This window comes from Cupressus sempervirens, chromosome 6, assembly GCF_028749045.1.
Source record: "Cupressus sempervirens isolate cs-2001-9-10 chromosome 6, ASM2874904v1, whole genome shotgun sequence".
Lineage (NCBI taxonomy): Eukaryota > Viridiplantae > Streptophyta > Pinopsida > Cupressales > Cupressaceae > Cupressus > Cupressus sempervirens.
The window spans coordinates 303123177-303147440 of record NC_143123.1 but is presented as its reverse complement, the minus strand read 5'-3'; positions in this window follow the sequence as shown (position 1 = coordinate 303147440).

Below are 24264 nucleotides of genomic sequence, written 5' to 3'. Positions count from 1 at the left end.
ATCATCCACCATTCATTTATAAGGTATCAACTTCTCATCCTTTATCTGATAAACATCATTGACTTGATTGATTACCAGTTGTGAATTGCCAAAGATATTCAATTCATCTACTCTCCATTCAAATACAATCTTCATGTCATTGATTAAGGCTTCATATTTTGAAATATTATTTGTACAAGGAGATATCATCTTATATGTCATAGGACATGAATAATTCTATGGTTTTATGAGTAAGATCCTAGCATTGAATCTCTGTTGTGTGAAGGAACCATCAAAGGACATCACCCATGTTTGATGTGTTAGCATTAAAATAGATTCATTGAGAAATTCAATATTCAATGGTAGAAGACTTTGCATTGGTGCTTCTACTAATTGATCAGCAATTGATTCTCCTTTGATAGCCTTTCTTTCAACATATGTAATATCAAACTTACTTAATATCATCACCCATTTAGCTAACCTTCCTTTTGGAGTTTCCTTGCTAAGTAAATATTTTAGTGGATCATTTTGGGTAACCAGTCACGTAGTGTGAGCAAGCATGTAGTGCCTCAAATTTTGATAAGAAAAGATGACTGCCAAGTGAGCTTTTTCAATAATACTATAGCTCATTTCATAAGAAATCAATGTGTGACTAAGATAATGGATAGCTCATTCCTTGTTATCATTTTTCTCCTGAGCTAGAAAAAAACCAAGAGATGACTTAGTTGTTAAGATGTGCAAAATGAGATGCTTCCCATAAATAGGAGGCATCAAGTGGATTCGCAAGATATTTTTTTATCTGTGTTAAAGTTTGATCACAATCTATGTTCTAGTCATATCCTACACCTTTATATAGAGCCCTAGTGAAATTTTTTTATGTATCCGTCAATTGTGAAATGAATCTGCAAATGGATTGGAGTCTTCCTTGCAACCCCCTCATTTGACTAATATTATGGCTTGGAGGCATTTCCATGATTACTTGAACCTTTTCTAGGTCCACCTTTATTCCTTTTGTAGAGACAATATAGCCAAGTAACCTCTTGAAAGTTACACCAAATGTACATTTCTTGGGATTTAATCTGAGACTGAACTTCTTCATACAATCTAGGATTGGTCACAAATCTTGAAGATGAGTGTTGCATTGTGTACTCTTGACAAAGGTGTCATCAACATAGTCCTTCGTCATCTTATGCATCATATCATGAAAGATTGTTGTAATTTCCCTTTGATATTTAGCACCAACATTTTTTGACCAAATGACATCACATTCCAACAGAAGGTACCCCATGCACAAGTGAAATAAATTTTGTCTTGGTCTTCTGATGCAATTTTAATTTTATTATAACCAAAAAAATCATCCATGAGTGAGTGCATTTCATATCCTACTATCATATCCACTATCATATCAATATTGGGGAGTGGAAAATCATCCTTTGGACATGCTAAGTTTTGATCTCAAAAATTTGTACAAACTTAGATAGACTTGTCATGTTTGGAGACTAGAATAGTGTTTGAGATCCATTCAGCATAATTGATTGCATGGATGAAACCAACTTTTAGAATCTTTTCCAATTCAGCTTTAACAAGTAATGACACATGAGGATGCATTTTCCTAACCTTTTGTTTGACCAATTTTACTCTTGGTACAATTGATAAATGATGCATTCTGAGGTCAGGATCTAAGCTTGGAATATCTGAGTAGGTCCATGTAAAATTAATCTTTTTTTCTTGAAAGAAGGCAATAAATTCCTCTTTTTCTTCTATAGATAAAGATTGTGCAATGTGTATCATATAAGGATTCTTTTTTGTTCTTGAGTTGATTTGTTGTGTTGGCTCAATCAATATTGATAATCTCTCCTAAAAATTACTGAGAACCACATCAAATATCTCATCCTTAGGCACCTCAGAGAGGTTTTCACCTTTGGATTCATCTTTTGTTTTTACTATTTTGGGTTTTGATACTGTCACAATGTAGTTTTCACCATCAGTCCTTTTTCTTTTTCTTTTAATTATTTGACTGAGATATTTTATATTAGATTTATTCATATTGATACTTTTTTCAATAGTGGAGGACATAACTGGTTCAACAATGTTTAAATAGTAGGCAAGGACATAGTCATTCTGGAATATAGAGACTTCACTAGATGTATTAGAATTCTAGTCTATGAGCTCGGGATAAGTGAGTGAGAGAGATGTGGTAGGTTCAATGGCTTTCATGGTATAGTCATCAAATGCTTGGATAAGTAATTTGAGACCTAAAGCAATTTTTTCCAAAGGTGTATTTGAATGCCTTTGAGTTCTAACGACATTAATAGAAGACTCATTAACACTAGTAGGATGAGACTCATCCAACTGAACCCTAGATTGTTCACATATTTCAAAATTATTTTTATATATATGAACTTGATCTACATCCTTGTTTGAAGTTTCCTTTGAGAGAGAATCAAATTCATACTCTCAAGAATCTATGCTACATGGAGTCAAACTATAGAATTTCCCAATAGTGATGAGAATCCATTCTCTACTTTCATTATCATCTTTATTTTTACAAATTTGTTCAACAAATACAATATGACTAGACTCTTCTTGTTCCTATTGAATATAGGGAGTATCAATAGTGTTTTCAGAAGAATCATTGTCAACATCCATAGTACTAACATGTGGTACGAAATCATCTGGTTCTATACAAAACTTAGAAAGATCTAAAGGAATTGGTTAATAAAAAGTATCCTCATCATTAAAGTTGTCCTCATGATTATCTAACTCAGTTTGTGACTCACACTCAGATGAACTTTTAGATTCTAGTATGAATTTATTAATCCCTAGATGAAAGGGAATCTTCTTGAAACCTAGGCTTGTTGTATCTTGAGACCTTATAGATATTACTTTGATAAGATAAATTAAGCCATTTTTGTTACATCCAATTAGACCATTTCCTTTGTAACCAAATTGTTTCATTAGCTTAAGACTTGGACCATACTTTTCATGAGTAATCTCATGAGACTATTTTGTGAGATCAACTAGAATGTCCTCTTTATATAACCATGTAGTGATGGCTTTTTTTTTTTTTTTCCTCTTCCAGAGGTATAGTAGCTTTGACATAGGTACCATTGAATTTAGTTTGAGGTGATAGCACAAATGGTCTCTTCACTTTAGATGGTCTCCCATAATGATGGGGAGACTCGGGAAGAGATGTCAAAGATAGAATAGGTTTAATGTGATACTCGCTCGTCCTAGTTCTTGTCAACTTGAGTGACTCCTCCATTTCTTTCAGCTTATCAACATGATGATCCATAGATTCTCTATTAGCAAGTACAACGCTTTCAATAGATTTTAGCATGTTACAGATGTAACTAGTATTAGTAGGTATAGTAACTTCAGAGCCTTGGAATGGAAACTTGATGCATTAATGGTACATTGAAGGCATAGTTTACATTCCATGTATCCATGGTCTCCCTAACAAGATATTGTATGCTAATGGAATGTCAAGGACTTGACAAGAAAGATCTCTTTCTAGTGGACCAACTTGAATGGCAACTCAACAAGACCTAAGGATTTACACTCGACTTCATCATATGCCTTGATGGTTATTTTGTGATGAGGATCAATAAACTCTTCAGAATAACCCGTTTAAGAAAAGTAGTAGAATAGATGTTTAGACCAGCTCCATTGTTAATGAGTACATGACAGACACATTTTTTATGTATCATAACTTCGATGTGCAATAGTTGGTTATGAGGATGACTCAATGAATTATTGTCCTCTTTAGAAAAGGACAAATAGTAAGGTGAGGTCAAGTAAACCACCATTGATTGAAACCTATCAAGATCAAGATCTTGAGGTACATTTTCCTCATTGAGGGCTTTATCAAGAATATGCCTATGAGCAAGCAAAATTTTAAGTAATTCAAAGATTTTTATTTGAGTGTTCATCTATTGCAATTGGTCAAGGATACTATAGTGTGTAACCATGGAGGATGTTGCAATTTTTATACCTTTTCTAGAAAGACCAGCAACAGGTTTGTCTTTATGTTGATCTACCTTGGGCATAGAAGGTGTGGGACCTTTAAGTACTATCTTGGCACGAGAATGTGTAATAGCATTGGCACAAGATTGTGATTGTTCTTTATTAGTTGTAAGAGATGTAGAACCTTGTAAGACAAATGGTGTTTTTGGTTTCATATTGTCATGTTTTCCTTTAATCATGATAACATCACAATGTTCAAACTCCAAGGGTTCAATCATGTTGATCACATTATCATCATTGGTGTATGTAAAATTGACCTTTTTTTTGGTTTTCTATTTAGAGTTTTCTCCTTTTTCATAATGTGGAAATGGCTCCATAAAAGCTTTACGGTCTGAATTCTAATTATGTCCATCTAGAAAAATTTCACCATCATCAATTAAGTCCTAAACTTTATGATGTAGGTTGATACAAAAAAAAAATTGTGACCCTTGTTTTGATGGTATTCACAAAATGCATTCTCATTCCAGCATGTGGATTGTGGTTGTGGATCATAAGGATGAGTATTATCCTATGGAGTAATGATCTAATTTTGAAGCAAGGTTTTATAGACCACATCTAGAGGTCCACTAAGAGGTGTGTACTCTTATTTTGGTCATGTAACCCAAGATTAATTCTTTATTTTGTTCCCAAATGTCTTGTTATCAGGAGTAGATTTGTCAACATTTTTAGATGCATTGATATTGTCTATGAGATTGAAATTCATTTTAGAAGGTTTGGGAGTAATGTTATCAACTTCTACATCATGCACTACCTCTCAATTCTTTTTTACATACTTGAATTCATCCTTACTAGAGGTAGATCTTTGCTTAATGTCCTTTTGAAGGGTTATTTCACCCTTTACCATAAACTCCTCTATTTAGATAGCTTGTGTAATCAAATCTTTAAAGGTGTGTGGACCTTTAAGTTGTATTCAATACCCAAAATTAGGCAAAAGATTATCGATGAAGATGTTAAGTTTCTATGTTTCAAGAATTTTTCATGAATATGTGGTATACAATTGTCACCACTTTTAAAGAAATATGAGGAAAGGTTTTCCAATCTTTTGTTTGAGGTTACAAAAATTGCATATGTTGACTAGATGTTGCATATTGTGTGAGTATTGCTGAATAAACATATTAGCAATCTCATCAAATATTTTGATACCAATAGATAACCTTGAAAACCATTCCATGGCTTGACCACCTAGACTCTATGAGAATAAATGCATAAGATACATTTAATTGTGCATGAATTCATAGACAAAGCACCAAATTACCTTAAATGATCTTGGGGATCAGATGTTCCTAAGTATTTTTCGTATTTTGGTAATTCAACTCCTCTTGGAAAAGGAGACATATTCAAATCCTTGTCGAAAGGAAATGGACAAATAGTGTCTAAAGTGTATGTTTTTATAGGCTTATCATTTTCACACATCATTTGGGCTAGTTTTTCCTGTGTGGCCTAAATTTATTTTTGTAACTTAGATGTTTTAGTTTCTTCTTCTTATGCGACAGTTGTTTCAACATTAAAATTTGTTGAGGTAGTTTTGCTACTTCTTGAGTGAGCTTGAGAAAATATTTATCTTTCTCATCATAGAGAAAGATCTCCATCATTTTTTCAAATTTTGTATCCTTACAAAATTTCTCTATGTCTTCTAGGGGTATCTCTTCAATATCCCCATACTCATTAGTGTAGCTGTAAGGTTATTTCGCCTTTTCATTTCTTTGATAGTCTTGTTGACATTGTCTCCTACTATGGTCTCCTGTTTCTTGATCTTGATCAACCATTTTAGGAGTGTAGAAGGTTTTAGTATGTGTTGGTTGTATAGGTGTTTGGAACAAAAATTTAGTTATTTCATTCAAAGATGTAGGTGATCTATCAATTTATGGATGCTCTTGATATAATGGATTCCTAGGTTGTTGGAAGTTTATGCAAAATATTCTTTGAGTGCTAGGTGGACTAACAAGTGAAAGAGATCATGAGGACTCTTCACTGAATTCATATTGTATGTAAAATTCTGAGCAACCTCTTGCATAATTTCTACCTCTAGCTCTACCATGTCATGGTCTATAGGGAGTAAAAAGTTTCCACTCCTTGTGGCAACAATCATAGACAATTACTTTTAAAAAGTTTGAACAAGGATCAACTAGAATGTTGTCTCAAAGTAAGTAAGTGTGTTATATATCTAGGTATGAGTAGTTTGATAAATGGCTAGAACAACCAATAGTTTTGACTATTGTGAAAAAAGGTATAACAAACACAAGAGAGCAAAATAGGACAACCAAGTAAGGAGACTAGTTCATGTGTGAATCACAAGTGATCAACTAAGAAAGAAATTAGAGTTAGACATTGTTATAGATAGAGGAATGACTAAATTTTTTAAGACACAAATTAGATTTGGATCAAGTTTTGACTAGGGAGCTAAGAATAGCTCACTATTTTTGGAAAAATTTGGACAGATTCACATGAGGAAATGACTTCCAAGTGAGGAAATATAGACAACCAGGCAAGGAAACACCTCTAGTGAAGAAATTTAAACATTTTTAGGACCAAAGTGTGCACAAAGTCTCATGCAAAACCAAGCAAGAAATTATAATGAACTAGGTGAGAATTCAAAACAACAATTTTGAAATTGTTTTCTCATACAAGAATTTGGACAGATCCACATGAGGAAAGGACAAACTAAGAGAAGAGATAGGTTTTGACTCAAAATTTTAGTGTTTTGGTAAACTTTCATGCAAGGATTCTCATCTTCCCACATGAGGAAATACAAAGAACCATAGAAGGAAATGCAAAAAGATAATTGTAAAGGTGTTTTCTCACACAAATTTGTGTAGAACTGTAGGTGAAAAAAGGACAAAATTGATAGGTTGGACTATACTTGAAGCGATTTCAAATGATTTTGGTAATTTTTGAATGGAGATTTGATAGTACTGGTAAGTTTCAAGAAAATATGGACATCATTTTCAGATTTTGAACATCATGTTGGTTTGTAAGTAAATAGTTGTTTTTTAAGAAAGGGATGCAAGTAGTAGTTGTAAACAATCCAACTGAGGAAAAAGAGACTTGGAAGGATAGGGGAGTCTTGACCTTTTTTTGTTTGGATGATTTCAACAATTTGTAGACTCAAAAAAGACACTTTTTAATCCCTATTACCAGATATGGTAGAGGCAAAAAAAAATCTTTGTCTCACAACTTATGTGCATGCATTCACCTCACATAGTCATGTCACCCCACTAGAGAGTGCCCATGTTTTTGGTGTATTCCAAGGACTCACTAACATATACACTTAATGATCACCCTTGTGGAAAGGGTCAAGGGTGTATACCACCTTCCAGTGTCTACGTACATGCCTATGGTAAGGATCTATAGGAGAGATTCTTCCCCCTCCTTGCATAAAGATTATGCCCCCTTTTAGGGTTGAACTAGGTAGCAATTGTCTAAAAAGTTGTTACTTAGCTTTCATTTGCATTAATCCCCAATGGATTTGCAAATAAAGTTGAGGCCAGCAGCCCACACCAACATCTATAAGTGTACACACTTGACTAGCAAGCCTAGGGGCAACACCACCTAGTGTAACAGACAGAGCATGTTCTTGATATGTGATATTAGAATGAAGAAGAGGAAATTAACATGGATTTGGAGTCTTTCACTCTACAAATATTCTTTATTGGAGTGAGTTGGAATCACCAGTGAAATTTTTGTGCTCACTTGGGTCATTCTCGAAGGTTGGATCACTTTGGTAGGCCCTCTAAAGGTTGACTTGGTTTCTAGCTTGGATTCAAGGGTCAAAGTTTCTAATTTTCCCAAAGGGAAAAGAGCATACTTCTCTACCTCATCGCCTTACCCAAACACATAGAACATATTCATAACCGAGTTAGTTTATCAATCCCAACATGTCTTTTTTCAAGATTTTGATTTTCCTAAAAGGAAGTTATTGTCTCTTCATAAAAATCTTTACTTGGGAGAATGAATAACTTTCTTGCCTCCCTTGAGTATTTTATTCCAAAGGCATCTAGGTTTCTAATTTACTCTTGGGCATCACTTCCAAGTAGTAAAGAGAATACTCATGTATTCCTTTATCTAAAGCCCTACGAAGCTCACAAGCCCTATTAAATTGTGTGTAAGAAAGCATTAAAATAAATAGACTATTTGAGTAGGTTTGAATATATTATTTGACAAGTGAATCTTTGACTAAACATCCTACAATCAAACTATTATTACTATTTGTATGTTCATGATAAGATATCTTTGACAAATGATCTACACACTGCTGTTAGACTATTTTTAAAAATTAGAAATCAAAAACAATTGCTTTATAAATAAGTGTCAACTCAATCAACATTATAAAAAATAAAATTTAAAAATTACAATTTGCCTTTACTAGTTTTGAGTTTCACAGGAGCTTCTACAAAGTCTCATGCAAGGAAGTAGTGTCTACCACGTGAGAAATTACATTTTGTGTGGAAGAATACACTTTTTCACACAAGAAAGTACAGAACTATAGGAAAAAAAATAGTTTCTTCACTCAAGTATTGATCTTATCATATGAGAATTCATTGAATTGTACGGACAAAAATTTCATAATGTCAAAAAATGATTAAAAGTTGAGGCCAGAAAATTTATTTTTCTACCCCATGGTGGGCACTAGAAATGTATGTGCTAATTATGGGCCTCTATATCTACACACACTTCAACATGATCTTTACATGTCAAAAACATCCCAAAATGAACATGGGATTGTCCATTTGGTATGACCCAACAAAGTGATTTGTTGCCTTCTAACTATATAGGGTTTTGCTATTCACTCTTAGAATTGAGAGATCGGCAACCAAACCAAACTAGTACAAAGGTTTTGAAAGAAAAGAAAATGAAATCTAATCTATATTTTTTATGTTTTTCAAATGTAAAGATTCAAAGATTAATCTAAATGGAATTGAAACTAATCCATCAAAAATTGAAAGAAAGAACTAGATGAATGCATTTTAATCTAAATAATGAACATATGAGAGAAAAAGCAAATTTGAATACGAGATACTTGAGTAATCAAATTGGCATTAATTTGATACTACTCGTGTGCATCCTCCAAAATGAGAAATTAAAGGTTTCTTATATAGAATCCTAGAATTTGATCAATGATCAAGATCGAACTAAGTGAACAGTTGAGATTTGAAGAAGACTTAATCAAAAGAGAAACTTTCCTTATGAAAAGGAAATTAACTGATTGCTTTTGAGTGGAATAAGGAGTTAACTAATTTAATTCCTTTTCTGATTTTAGTCAACTCAATGTTTCCAATTCTAAACTAAAGAGAGAATATTGGAAAAGATATTTAATTTTTTAAAAGTTAAATATGACCTCATAATTGAAAAGTCTAATTAATTGAATAATTAAATTCAATAATTAGAGTGATGGTGTTTAATTAAATCAAATAAACTTAATTCCTCATGTGTATTAACTAGAGTGAATTTAATTTAATTAAAGTGCTAAGATTTATAATTAAATTAATTCAATTAATAGGTTTAATTTAGCTAATTCAATTAATATTTAGGAATTAAGTAAAGCAAGTGATTAATATAGATTAATGATTTTTTGCATTTGACACTTAGGTTGAGTAGAGATTATTAAGATCAGAATTTCCTAGTACAATAAGACTTTAAGTAAGATTGATAAACCATGTTAGTGAATAGTTTTTTTCCCCACCTATTTACGTTTATATTAACAAGAAAAATAACCTTTCACCACAAATTAGTCTTGATGAACTACAAAGACTCTCTATGTTTCAAAGGCATAGCTCCCTTCTACAATGATTTGCAATACAATTATTAACATAAATGAATTATAATTATCATTATTTTGACCTAAAAGAACTTAAGAAAATACGTATACATCCCTTCTTAACCATTTCTTCTATGACTTCTTTGTTAAGTCCCATTTCTCTATAGCACAACATTTCTAGACACTACAATCCATCATGCTCGTTAGTCAGATGAAAGATCCAAATGCTAGCCTTCTTTAGGGATGATCCCATAATTTCTAATCTCTGATTTCCTAGTAGCATGTGTAGTTTTCTTTCTTGCATTCCTTGTTGATTGAATGTTCTAGGAATATCATGATAACTCATCCTAGGCATATTCCTCTTCATCTTTGAAACATCATTCAACAATCTATGAACTACATGGTCATTGGAGCTAGAAGTGGATGTCTAATTTTGAGCATGTTGCATTTCTCATCTTCACTTCCCCATGGCCAAGAAATAATCTTCTAATTCTATGATTATCAAATAGATATGCCATAAATAACCATATAATCACTTCTATATCATTAACTTCACTATTCAACAATAGCCAAAAAAAGAAACAACTAAGAACTTACTAGAAAAAGTAAAACCATACTAAGTTTAGATAGATGACCCTTAAGATCACTTAAAATATTACATATATAATCATGCAAGGCTTTCTAAATTCCATCAAATAGTAACTCCCTTTAGGAAGTTCAAACATTTTTTAACAGTATAATGTTTAAAACGTAAATAACTAAAAATAAGAAAAAGATGCAAGTGACCCTTCACTTCTCTTTTAAGCTCCAGTTGTACTATCAATATTGGCATGAGATTCATAGGCATAAGAATAATTGCTACCACTATTATTTTCTTAGAATCTTGGCATTCATTTATGATTCTAAGGCTACCGTCAACTTTTCATCTCTTTCATTAGTACTGGTAAAATAGGAAAAATAATTAGTTGTCTAAGCATGCACAACATTCAACCACTCACCATAAGCTTGAGAAATGGAGCAATTTCTTTTAACCTACATGATGAAGCTCTTGTTCAAGGGAGACTCAACATCAATAATCAAAATGGAATTCAGCACGACTTCTACATGTGAACTCTGAAGCTCATGAATGTACTTAGCCATTTTCCCCATTGATTATTTTAATTCTTGTTTATCTATTTGATCCTTCCATATCCTCTAGGAAATTTTGGTGTTCCCTACATTCCATATCTTCATATCAGTGGCTCTAGAAGTAGGTCAAAGGATAGTCTTCATTACCACATAGTCTTAGGGTTTTATTTCTTCTATATTTTTCTTAGTTGTTGGCTTCATTACCTTTGTAACCAACTATCCTGTATCTTCATTAATGTTCAAAAAAGTTTTAATCTTTGGACTTTTGGTCTTGGGAGTCTTCCCAAGACATTTACTTACCATGTCACCCACTAGGAGTGTCACTGGAACTATACTTCTCTTCTTTCTTACTAATAGTTCAAACCAATTGGGGATAGAAGGATTCTCTTTGGGAGGAGGAGTCTATAACATAGGTGATGAACTGAAAGACATCACACTCAAAGTATTGGCACTCTCTATCACTTTTCGACACTCCTATTCCATTTCATCAATTAGGGATTCCCTTGTTCCTTGTATCTCTTCTCTAATATCAAGCTCTATTGTTGTCAATTTTTCATGAATTTCATTCAAGACCTTTTATTTATCTTTCTTCTTCCTGCTACAAGAGTGGGTCCACTTAACAAATGAAGGGAGATTAATTGAACCTTGATTCAGGTTTAACACTTGACTGTGGCTTTCCTACAATGGGAGAAGCAACAACTTTATTAGAACTAAGAATAACCAAGAGTGAACTTGAACTAGAATGAGCCCTCTGAACACTATAGGACATTGATCCTAACTGCTTCTTTCTTGTGAGCCATTACTCTATTTTTTCTAAGATGCATAGGGTTCTTGCTTCCAATTCATCTACCTCTAACATTGTCCAATCAATCTCCAATAATGGGTAAGCTTCTACTTTCACAATGTAATTTGGGTCAACAGTATCTTCATCCACCTTTTTAGTTATGAAAACTTGCAGAACATGAAGCTTAAGTTATCACCACATACATTTGAACAATACAAAATAATCTTTACCAAAAGAAAAAATAGAAGGGGAGTGAAAAAATGGAAATTTCTATTTAAAACATAAAACCTAGACTTAAAGAATGTAGATGGATGACAAGACTAATGACAAGATAAGGGTTATGATCATTAAAAGCTCACCTGAGTTCCATACATGTTGTGACATGCTTTACCACTATTACCCTTAATTCTTCAATAATACAAATCTTTTCCATAGATTTAGTAACTGTGCATTCCTACTAAGTTGTCAACTTCGACATGTGGCACTAAAAGCATCCATCTTTATGACTAGGTAAACATGAATAATGTTCAATGTTCAAGTTCAATAGTCATGATATATTGGATACTGTGCTCATAACAATAGACTAGACATGAAGGTTAAACTATGAACTTGAACCTTGAACAAAGTGTTCAATATTCAAGTTCAACGTTGACAATGAGAAATAGTATCCATGGGGCAACTAACTCTTTTTAGACATGACCAAGGTGACTGATGAACTAATGAATCGTGAACAATGAAGTGTTCAATGTTCAAGTTTGCAAATTTGTTCAACCAGGAGATAAAAATGCAAAAAAGGCTAAGATTCACAATGGGACTTCAATAGGGGACATTCTTTCTTTACAACAGCTTAAGTGTTACCACTTTTATGTGCAAGAAATATATGTGGGCCATTCATGGGTAACAACTGGCTTTGACTATGGATTCAAACTATTAGGTATTGAAAAGGAATTCAAACATCTCTAGTTTCATAATAAGGCTAACTAAAAGGAACATAACGTAAGCTAAAACACAAAAAAAATAGAAAGGAACCTAAACTAAGACACAAAAAAATAGAAAGGAACCTAAACTAAAATACACACAAAAATAGAAAGGAACCTAAACTAAGACACAAAAAAACTACTAAAACAAAAGAAAAAGATTTTAAAAACTAAAGCTAAAAAAGTTTCAAATCCTATTTCTTGTAGGATAGGGGTAAATCTATGCCATCTAAGTACCTGAGTATAAAATAATTTGGTCCAAGAACCTTCCTGATTTTGAATGGCCCCTTCCAAAGTGATTCAAATTTCCCATGTGCACCCCATGGTTCTCTTCTTTTATCCCAAAGCAACCCATAGCAATACCTCATCATTTTCCATGAAATTCCTAGGCCTAGATTTCCTGTCAAAAATCTTCTTCACCCATTCCTAGTGAATAGTTATATGGTCCACTACTCTTTCCCTTTCTTCTTCAATCTTTGTGAGATAACAGATTCTTTTCTCTAATGAATTTTGAAACACTTCATCCTCAATCACCTTTTGTAACTTGACTGTGACCAATTCCAGTGGTAGAGATATTTGTGTTTTGACCCCATATACAAGTTCAAATGGTGTCATACCAATTTCTCTCTTAGGATTAGTTTGATTAGCTCATAGTTCCTCAAATAAACCTTTGTGTCAATCTTTCACATTATCACTCACCAGTTTTGTCATAATTGAAATTAAATTCTTGTTTGAAGATGTTGCCTAACCATCACCCTACAGAAATTAATTAGTGGAATTAGACATGCGGGTTCCATTAACATAGAAAAATAACTATAGTTCCCTCAAGGAAAATTTCTAGGCATTATCAATCACTAGTTTCTTAGGAACACCGAATCTAACCAGAACATTCTCCCTTAAGAATTTAATCACCACCTTAGAGGTAGTTTTTTAAATGGGTATCTCTTCAACCCAATTGGTGAAGTAACCTGTGGCTATCAAAATATGGTGTGTCCTACAATTGAGGCTAGATTGAGAGGTCCTATAAAGTAATAGTTCTTTGATAACTACAGGCTTAAGAGGAAGTACAGCTAGTTTGAGTTTTCCAGCAAACAGTTTACACTTCTCACACTTCCCAACCCACTTTTATGAATCAAAAAACATTCTAGACCAATAGAACCCATTTCTCAGTATCTTGAAAGTAGTCACTATGGATGAGAAATGACCACTATAGGCCTCATTGTGAAGGGAATTAAGTAATTTATCCTATTGATCTATGTCCACACATCTTAGGAATGCACCATTGAGACCCTTCTTATACAACATGTCATCAATAATGGTATATTTGGAATCTTTCAATTTCAAGTTCTTTTGGCCTTACTAGTGAGGTGTTTAGGGTATTCTTCGTAGGTAAGGAAATAAGAAATGTTAGAGAACCAATCATCTTTAAGGCCCACTAGTAATGCACAAGAGTTATCTTTAGCAATATCTCCTTTACCATCTACCATTAGCTTACACAAACCTTGGCCTCTTACTAGCTTGGTAGGTTTTATTTCAAGATCAAATTCTTGAACCTTCAATACTATAATGAACCCAAAGTGCGGGTCCATCATTTATCTACGACTTCCCTTTTATATAAATTCTTTTTCCCTATTTTTCTTTGGATGATTTTGATAATTTCTATCTGATTCTGTATGATACCCTTTCAAAGTTACTATTCCACATATATACATTTTAATAGTAAAAGACGCATCTTTTCATAATAATAATTATATTATATTAATAATATATTTATATTAATAAGCTTTAGTTAATATATTATATTAATAATTATATTGTAATATATATTAATTTAATAATATATCAACTATACATTATTATAATTCATTATTAATATAGTATTGTTACATTGAAATATATCTTAGTAATCATAATATCATTATATTATATTATTATTATTTCATTGATTATATTATAATACGTTATACATAATATGACATTATTATATGATTATAATATAATATTGAATTTATAAGTCGAATATGATTATAAAGTATTATAGGATTATAATAGTATTACTTATAAATAATATTATTATAATACTTTTACTAATACAGTATTGCTATATTAAAGCATGTCTTTATCATTATTTATTATTTCATTCATATTACTATTATAATACGACATAATATAATTATTATAATATTACTTATAGCATAATATTATTATTTTAATATTATTTATTAATATTACTTTATATAAAATATTTATTAATATTATTTAAATTACTTGCCAAAATGGGGACATCACAGTCCTCCCCTCTTGAATTTGCTTGTCCTCAAGCAAAATCAATAATAGATACAAACATATTTGCATATAAAGCCTAAAATATTTATAAAATATACATTTTAATAAATGAAAACATGAAGCAAACAAGGTGTAGACAAATGAAGACACGAAGCATACATGATGTAGACACATCATACATAACCTTGATTTGATCTTAAAATTAACAATGCGCAATGACTATACTTCTTCATTAGGCTTATGAACCCTGCAACCACAAAATAAGCATTAGTACATGCATATAAATATATATAAACTTCAAAGAAATTTGAATAATAATTAGTTAATCCAAGCTAGTTCCATACTAAGCCCAAGAGTGGAACTTTGGCCCCCTTGGCCTTGGTGGTGGGTGTTAGGCATCCACACGAGGTGGTCTACTTAGTGGATTGCTTGTTTGGCTAGAAAGGTTCTTGTGAAAAGGAGCCATTACTATCTTTCCCTTAACTAGCACTACAATAGGGTGTTTTCTCCTGATTGCAAACTCCATAGGAAAGTGGTAGGGTTCCCTTTTCTTATTTACATAATCCTTTGGAAGGAATCTTTTACGATCATCATAAGATGGTAGATTTATGGTACAGAGGGCGCATGAAATAAGCTCCAAGCATATTCGACAAGTGCTTAAAATTACTCCGCCTCTCCCTTCACCAACTCCCTATCTTAAGATATCATAATGTGGATGAGAAGATGAGTATTAAATTTAATTTACTTAGTTCATTTAAAATATTTCTTCTTATAGTACACAAACAACTTTCTCTCTCCTTATTACGATCATCTTGATGGTAGAATGATGGTGCAGAGGGCACATGAAACAAGCTCCAAGCGTATCTGACAAGTGCTCGAAATTACTCTGCATTTCCCCCCACCAACTCCCTATCTAAGATTACGTAATTTGGACGAGAGATAGACTCTCTGTACTATAATTGAAATGTATTCTAATTACTATGTTTTCCTTAAATCAACATATTTATATTTCATTTTTTACTTTTTCATATATATATATATATATATATATTCCATTTATATTTCATTTTCATATATTCTTTTTATTTTGTAACTAGAATCATTGATAGATTATTCAATATTCTTCACAATAACAAATGTGCTAGTAATAAGAAAGACACTAACAATTATCTCTTAATAACACATATGAAGAAGATATAAACTTACCTCATTACCATACCTTATTACCATTATGTGTTGAGGAGGTAATTTAGGTTCACATTAAAGTGTCATATCCTTTGTTGTCCCGACATCATCACATGGAGTGCATTTAAAATGCATTGGATATATTTCTACTATGTTTCATTCCTCTAATATCTTTCCTTCACCAATTAAAATGTGGGTCCCTCTGTACTCATATGAAGCACCTTCTCAAATTCAAAAATGAAGTTGTTGAATTCTTAAGTTTAATTTTTTTTTTAAGGGATACAGAGAGACCCTTGTATGAAATTATGTTTTAACTAGATAAATGGTATATCAATAATATTGTATTTTGTTCATTTCTAGAAGTCATCATCTTATCCATTATGTGGTATTTTCCAATTATCTGTTGTCTCATCATTTTGACCTTCAATCAATAGCTATAATACCTGAAATGTGAAATCCAAATGTACAATATCATCCTTCTGAATGACAATATCATCCATGGTTACTTACAGATGGTTCTTAGAATTTTTTTGTTCTGCGTCGAATGGATTTACATCTCTATCTGGATTCTCATGAATGTGATTGTTAACAATGGAGAATCATGTTTCTTTTATTATGGACATACCATCTATAATTTATCTTCAAACTATGAGTGGGCTATCACCAAAAGCCTTCATCATATGTTGTTCTATGACCATGCTACCCGTTGTTCAGTATGATTTATTCTTAATATATTATTCCCTTCTCTAACTCCCATTATGAGTTATGCTATGCCATTCATAGATTTTTTTCTCAATTCTTATATATGTATATTGTTCAATAAACTTAAGTGTATCTCTTTCCCTGAGTCCATGTCATCATTGAATGGTAATCACCCTCCATGTGTTGGTCATCAATAGAAGTCTAGAATCAACATAGATTCTCACACGTATAGGATTTTGCACAGCTTCCTCTAATTGTGTTGTGATTGATCAATTATATTTCTGTATTTTCAACAATCGGCTATCAATTATATTTCTTATATGATCCTCTTTTTCTCTTAGAGAATTTCTTTGTGATCATGATCTTTTAAAATCTCGCTCGTTGCTATGCTTTCAAACATTACTTGGTGTTCAAATTCTTCACAGTCATATTCATTTATATGAAATTATTAATGAGTTTAGAACAGGCATAAAATATTTGGATTTCCTTCCTTGCTGCAATTAGCTCATTGCTTCTATAATTGCTTGATATGATTATTTTTTGTAATTTGTATTTGGTGAATAATATTTATATTTGCTGTTACAAAAATTGTTGTATTAGACTCAATAAACTTTACTTTCTATTTGGGAGTTCAAGTATTTATACTTGCACTTATTTTTGTGTGTATCTACAGACGTAACTGAATACCTACCATATCAGCAGTTTGTGATGAGAGTCTGGGATTATTACTCGGTTGAGGCAGTCCTGGCATATAAACCAACTTTTTTAGCAAGCAAACAAACTTCTTTTTTTTTTAAGGCTTGAATCATAGTGGGATACTATGGACCTGTCTCCAACTTGAACTGTATGTCAGAGTTAGAGACATGCCTTGTAATGTCCCCTCTCCAGACATTCGATAATGTCTCCTTCAATTCTATTCTATTCTTATTAGACCTTTGGCCATACCCAAGAGGATGGCAGGTTCAAGGCTCTGATACCTACCATTTGTAATGAACCCAAATTGGGGGTCCATCATTTATCTACGACTTCCCTTTTATATAAATTCTTTTGCCCTATTTTTCTCCAGATGGTTTTGATAATTTCTATCTAATTTCGTATGATACCCTTTCAAAGTTACTATTCCACATATATACATTTTAATAGTAAAAGACACATCTTTTCATAATAATAATTATATTATATTAATAATATATTTATATTAATAAGCTTTAGTTAATATATTATATTAATAATTATATTGTAATATATATATTAATTTAATAATATATCAACTATACATTATTATAATTCATTATTAATATAGTATTGTTACATTGAAATATATCTTAGTAACCATAATATCATTATATTATATTATTATTATTTCATTGATTATATTATAATACGTTATACATAATATGACATTATTATATGATTATAATATAATATTGAATTTATAAGTCTAATATGATTATAAAGTATTATAGGATTATAATAGTATTACTTATAAATAATATTATTATAATACTTTTACTAATATAGTATTGCTATATTAAAGCATGTCTTTATCATTATTTATTATTTCATTCATATTACTATTATAATATGACATCATATAATTATTATAATATTACTTATAGCATAACATTATTATTTTAATATTATTTATTAATATTACTTTATATAAAATATTTATTATTATTATTTAAATTACTTACCAAAATGGGGACATCACAAATACCCAAGTGGCCTTGTCATTGACTGATACTTCATGTTGGGTGATGATACTCTTTATAGCTAAACTTGGAACAAAAATAGTTGAGTGTGAATGCAAGATGTAATACTTGAAGTTTTTTACTTCCTTTATGACTGAGAAGGCCTATTTTTCTACCAGCAAATATCTTAATTCTTAGTTCTTCAAGGGCACACTCATGAAGGATATAGGAACTTCATAGCATGTTGTGTCTTCTTGAAACAAGACTGTGAACATTATGTATTCGCTGGCATGACAGTGGATAACAAAATCTTTTTTATAATCTAGGTGAGCAAGAACTGGTGCTTTAGCAATGGAAAATTTAACTTATTTGAATTTTTATTGCTTCTTTACTCCACTTGAGAACTAGCTTCTCGCTAAGAAAATTCATGATGGGCTTAGTAGTTTTAGCAAAATCAAGTATGAACTTCCTCAAGAAATTAATGGGGCCAAAGAAAGACCAAATACCATTATGATTAGATGGAAGGATCAATTTTTGAATGGCCTTGACTCACTTGGGGTCTATCCAAATACCATCTCTTGACACTAGGTATCCTAGAAGCTTTCCTTTAGTAACACAAAAATAGACTTCTTGGGGTTCAAGGAGATACTATGTTATCTACACCTTTGTAGAACTAATCTTAGGTTGAAGAGGTGCTTCCTCCTCCTTCTTAATAAAACCTTCATGTCATCCAAGTATATGTAAATTATCTTATTCAACAAGTGCTTAAAAGATTAATTCATTTCCCTTCAAAAGGTATTACCTACATTGATGAGCCCAAATAGCATCCTACTATATGTGAAGGTTCCCTATGGTGTGGTAAAAGTGGTTTTATGTTGGTCTCCTAGAGCTGCACTAATTTGATTGTATCCAAAAAATCTATCAAGAATGGACATCATTTCTAAGCCAGCTACCATTTGTAGTATGTGATCCATGTGTAGGATAGCAAAATTATCTTTCAAACTAGCTTGATTCAAGTTCATGAAGTTGAATTATATCCTAATCTCACCAATTTTCTTTCTGATAGGCAATATATTTCCAACCCACATGGAGTGATGAATGGGATAAATTATACATGCTTTCAACATCTTTTCCACTTCATTGAAAATCACATCAGCCACCCTTGGGTTGTAATTTCAAAGCTTCTAGCAAAAAGAGGCAGTGTTTAGTTTTAGGGGAATTTCATGTTTGAATTTCCCTTGATGAAAATCTTTCAAATCTTCATAGGGCAAGGAAAATACATCACCAAACTCCTTTAATAGCTCCAAGAATCTATTTCATTCAAACTCATTGCAATATCTACCTAAGTTGACCCACTTAGGATTATCTTCTTAACCAATTATTGGTAAATAGATTTGTTCTTTCTAATTGTTGACTCTTAAATGACCAAACTATGAACAATATTTGATTACTAATAGTTGAAAAGTTTCATCTAAAGGCTGATTTTTCTCTAAATTAATAGGTATAGCTCCCTATTCTGGATTTGCAATGAATTATGTTTTGTTCCTAAAATTTTTATGGGGTGTGTTCTTGACTTCAGAACAGGAGAGGTAAAACTGAGCCAGGCCTAAATAGGATCTAAGTTAGGCAAGAATTAATTTATGAATAATTGGTTAAGTTCATGAATCCACACATCATATGAACTCACAAAGCTTAATAACTAAAAATGGCATAGCAACTAATACTATTTGATTCAACTAGAATTTAAGCTACAAGGAAAGAAAAATTAACTAGAGAGAAATACATCTAAGAGGTTTCTCTTTGAACATGCCATGACACTACTTATCACATCCATTCACTACTTCAAAACAGGGGAATGAAACTCCATTTATTCCTTTCTTCAACTCAAATTAAAGAGAAAACATGTAATTAACAACTAAAAAAAATGGAACAGAGAATAATTGATACAAAATACCATTCAATTGACTCTATAATATCAAGTACTTCACACCAAAATTAGCCAACCTTTTATTAATCTCTCAATTTCATACATATAGGATTCTGAGATGACGGTTACAATATAAGTTCAATCAGTTCATCTCCTCAAAAGAATGACAAATGGCAAGAAACTACTTTTTTGTATTACAATGATTACATTAGAAAATAAAAGATGTGGAATATGAATCACTTCACCTTTTTTCCCTTTTAACCTTTTTCCCTAGATGCCTTAGTAGCAACAATGATTGGGATTAGCTCTTCATGCCTAGGCAAGTGTATGTTGGTGTATCTCAAGAGCCACTTGGAATGTTCCCTAGCTATCTCCTTCATAGAATTAAATCAATCTAGTAATTCTTTTGTGGCCACATGTATGCATTCACTAATTTTTTTGAGTTTCATAACTCTATTTTGATTACTAGAGGATATATCTGTCAGACTATCTATGAATTTGGATAAATTCTCCTGCATGACAGTTATTCCAATGAGTCCTTTCCCTTGACTACTAATCTATGAATCTATATGTAGTCCCCTCATGAGCTCAAAACTTTTGTATTGGTCCCTCTTTACCTTCTCCTATGTTTCTTTAAGTCCTTTCTCTACTAACAGGATCATTTCTGATGTGAACTGCATGCTCTAAAGCCATTCAAATAGAGGTTCATCTCCCTTTGGAAAGATCTTTGCTTTGATAGCTTCCTTTGCTTCATTTGAATAATTATCTTCAAAAGAGAGATACAATCATCACTCTTCACTCTTTCTCTGGCCAAATTATTTCTATTTGTTGAGATGTTATCCTTCTCTATTTCTAATCTCAAGATAACATTGCCAATTTGTTCTATAATGGAAACTCCCTCCAATTTGAGCTTTCTAGTCCAATCCTTACCAATTTGACCAAAGTGCCTATCTTCCTAAAGCTAAGAGATAAGGGCTTGAACCTCAGAAACAGTGGGATTACTTGTTACTAACATTCTGGAGATACTTGCCAATGGAGTGACCAATTGTCTAATAAATCTATTCAGTTCCTCTATCTCTGCCTTCATCCTAACCTTTGACAACTTGAGGCCTTCCAATTGTCCTTCAATTAATTCATTGGTTAACTTCCACAAGCCAACCTTGCTATCATGTCTAGCCTCTCCAAGATCTACTAAGTGTAGAGTGAAATCATCTGTAGTCATATCTTCCATTTGCCCATCCTTGGTGGGCTTCACAATCTCTATTGTTAGGTGCCTAGTTTCAGGATCTTGTCCAAGGATAAACAAGGTCTTTTTCTTCTTGACCTTACTCAAAGCAAACCCAGAGCAAATTGTAAGAGATAAGCCATCCTTGTTTGGAGCACCTTCATCCTTCCTCTTCCTCTTCTTCTCCAAAGTGTCCTCCAACTATGAATCTATGCCTATCACCTTGGAGGCTATTCCAAGTGAGTCTATGCTAAACATATTCTTCCTAACTAGAGTGATTTCCATCACAATCAAAGAGAAGGGATTCTTTGAGGCCTCAAAAATGAACTTGGAAGAGCTCTAGATTTTCTCCACCTCTAAGGTTTTCTTAGTTGCCTCATCCAATTTAGTAGATTCACTACTACTACTCTTTCCATCTCCCAAATCCACTATCTGCACTGGGGAGCTACTTAGTTGTAGAAGTGTAGCACTTACTTGTAGAACTAGACTATGATAAGGTGAGAGAACTGGAGTGACATAAGGAGAGGGAACTGGGGTAATGGGACTATCTTTTGGCTCCTCTATCTTCTTCTTCTCAGCCTTAGTTTAGGTTACAATAATTGAGAGTGAGCCATCATGACAAGTCTTAGCTATGGAGATGTTCTTTTCTAGAGGTTGATCACCTCCCCCTAATGGTTGAGTTGTTCCTTGAGTAATAGCCAAGGTTATACCTATTGTGCCACCTTGAGAGGAGGAAGGAGCTACAACTACTGGGAAGCTTGAGCTGACATGCTTTTAATTCTACTCCTCCTCGTAGTAGTCCATTTGACCCATTTTCTAGTTCTTTTTGATGATTTGGGCCATCATGATATCTAAGTTCTCCTCGGTATCCTCATAAGGCTCTAAACTGATAGGAGTGTTTCTTAACTTAGTTAGTTATGTATTACTATACATATGTTTCCCATCATCCTCCAATCCTTCAACATCAAAATTGATATTATATGTTTTTATTTGCTCCATTGTGAGCTTGACAAAAGCATGATCTTGAGTTTCAAATTCATCTCTACAATCCACCCAATAATCTTCAATAATGGTGATGTGTTTGGTCACATTCCCAATCTGCAACACCTCCCTAGCATATAGATCAAACATAGGTCTTAAGACCTCATACATCTCCAATTTGTACTGCATCTTGAAAACTTTAAGAATATTCTTTGCATCAGATCGAGACTCGCAACTGAAAGCTCCTACTTTCATAGGGAACTCATTCCCTTCTTCTTTAAGCTCCCATTTAGCACATTCACTTGGATTTCTTATCTCATGATTTCTATCAACACGATCATGTTGCTTGAATATTTGGGCACCTTCAAGGGGAATCCATTGGAAACTACAAGGTACAAATATGAGAAAGATGAGAACTAGATAAAATAACTTCCAAACTGACTAATAGCAGCCATTTCTTTTGGGTTGAATCTCCTCTCTAGGCATCCCTGGAGCTCCCTACAAATTCTCATAATGAATCTACATAACTATTTTGCAATTGTAAACATGGATAGAACTCATAACACTTCACATCATCAAGAAAATTTTATATCCTTGGGAGGCTCGACCATAACTATAGAGATGCTAGCATTTAAATTAGAAAGGAAGACATATAGAAGGTGTTGTATAACTTCACGGCACTGAGAGCATTGGAAAGATTTTTACTTAGCTCATGAGCCCAATCTATATGCTATGTATCTAAAAAAAACTTGTACCAAAAAGAAATATTGTTCAACAAAATTTAGAGCTTCTACCTCACCTTTCAGTCTGTGTAGGAGAACTAGAATGTCTACAATCTTGGGTTTGAGATTAGTACCAAATAGAGTTTTTGAGAACTTACTGTTGGTGCTTCGTGGCTTTTGAAACTAGGACTACATAATCTTCTTCCTCCAAACCATCTTCTTTGTGGAGAACTTAGAAACTGCTCCTCCCACTATCAAATCTAAAAACTCCTCCCATTTTGGAACTCAAAGGTAATTCACCATAGTTTTCCTATTAATGGAGATCAATGTTGTATCATCTAGTAACACAATCTATTTGGTATCCAAATTATAATGATTTATGTATTCATAAATAAATTTTGGAGCTTGGATTGCCACCGAGAAACCATCTACTTCCACTAGTCCACATCCCCAGAGTTTCTCAATTATGGAATGAATCATCTTTAATTCTAACCTCTTTTGGAAGTCTTGCATATCATAAAAATAGAGTGAGGCATCCGTGAAATTTTTCAATGTGGACTTGATTCCATTCAATCCATCAAAACCTGCGAGCCTAGTTGTCATTCTCTCTGTTAATGAAATGAATTGAAATTTTTAATCTAGAAGAAGTACCAAATATTGAATTTGCAATTACAATTTGTTTGAAAAAGTTGTGCAATTTAACAGAATAATAGTTCAAGAAAAAGCAGTAGTTTGAATAACTATTATGTTTCCATCTATATAGGAGTCTCAATTCACCTGTTGATCTTCAAGATTCGCACCACACAAATGAATTAAAGGATAAATCTATTGAAATAGTAAATGTAGGAGCTCTAAAGGATATTTTGGTGTCTTTTCACTATTTTTTTTGGCCC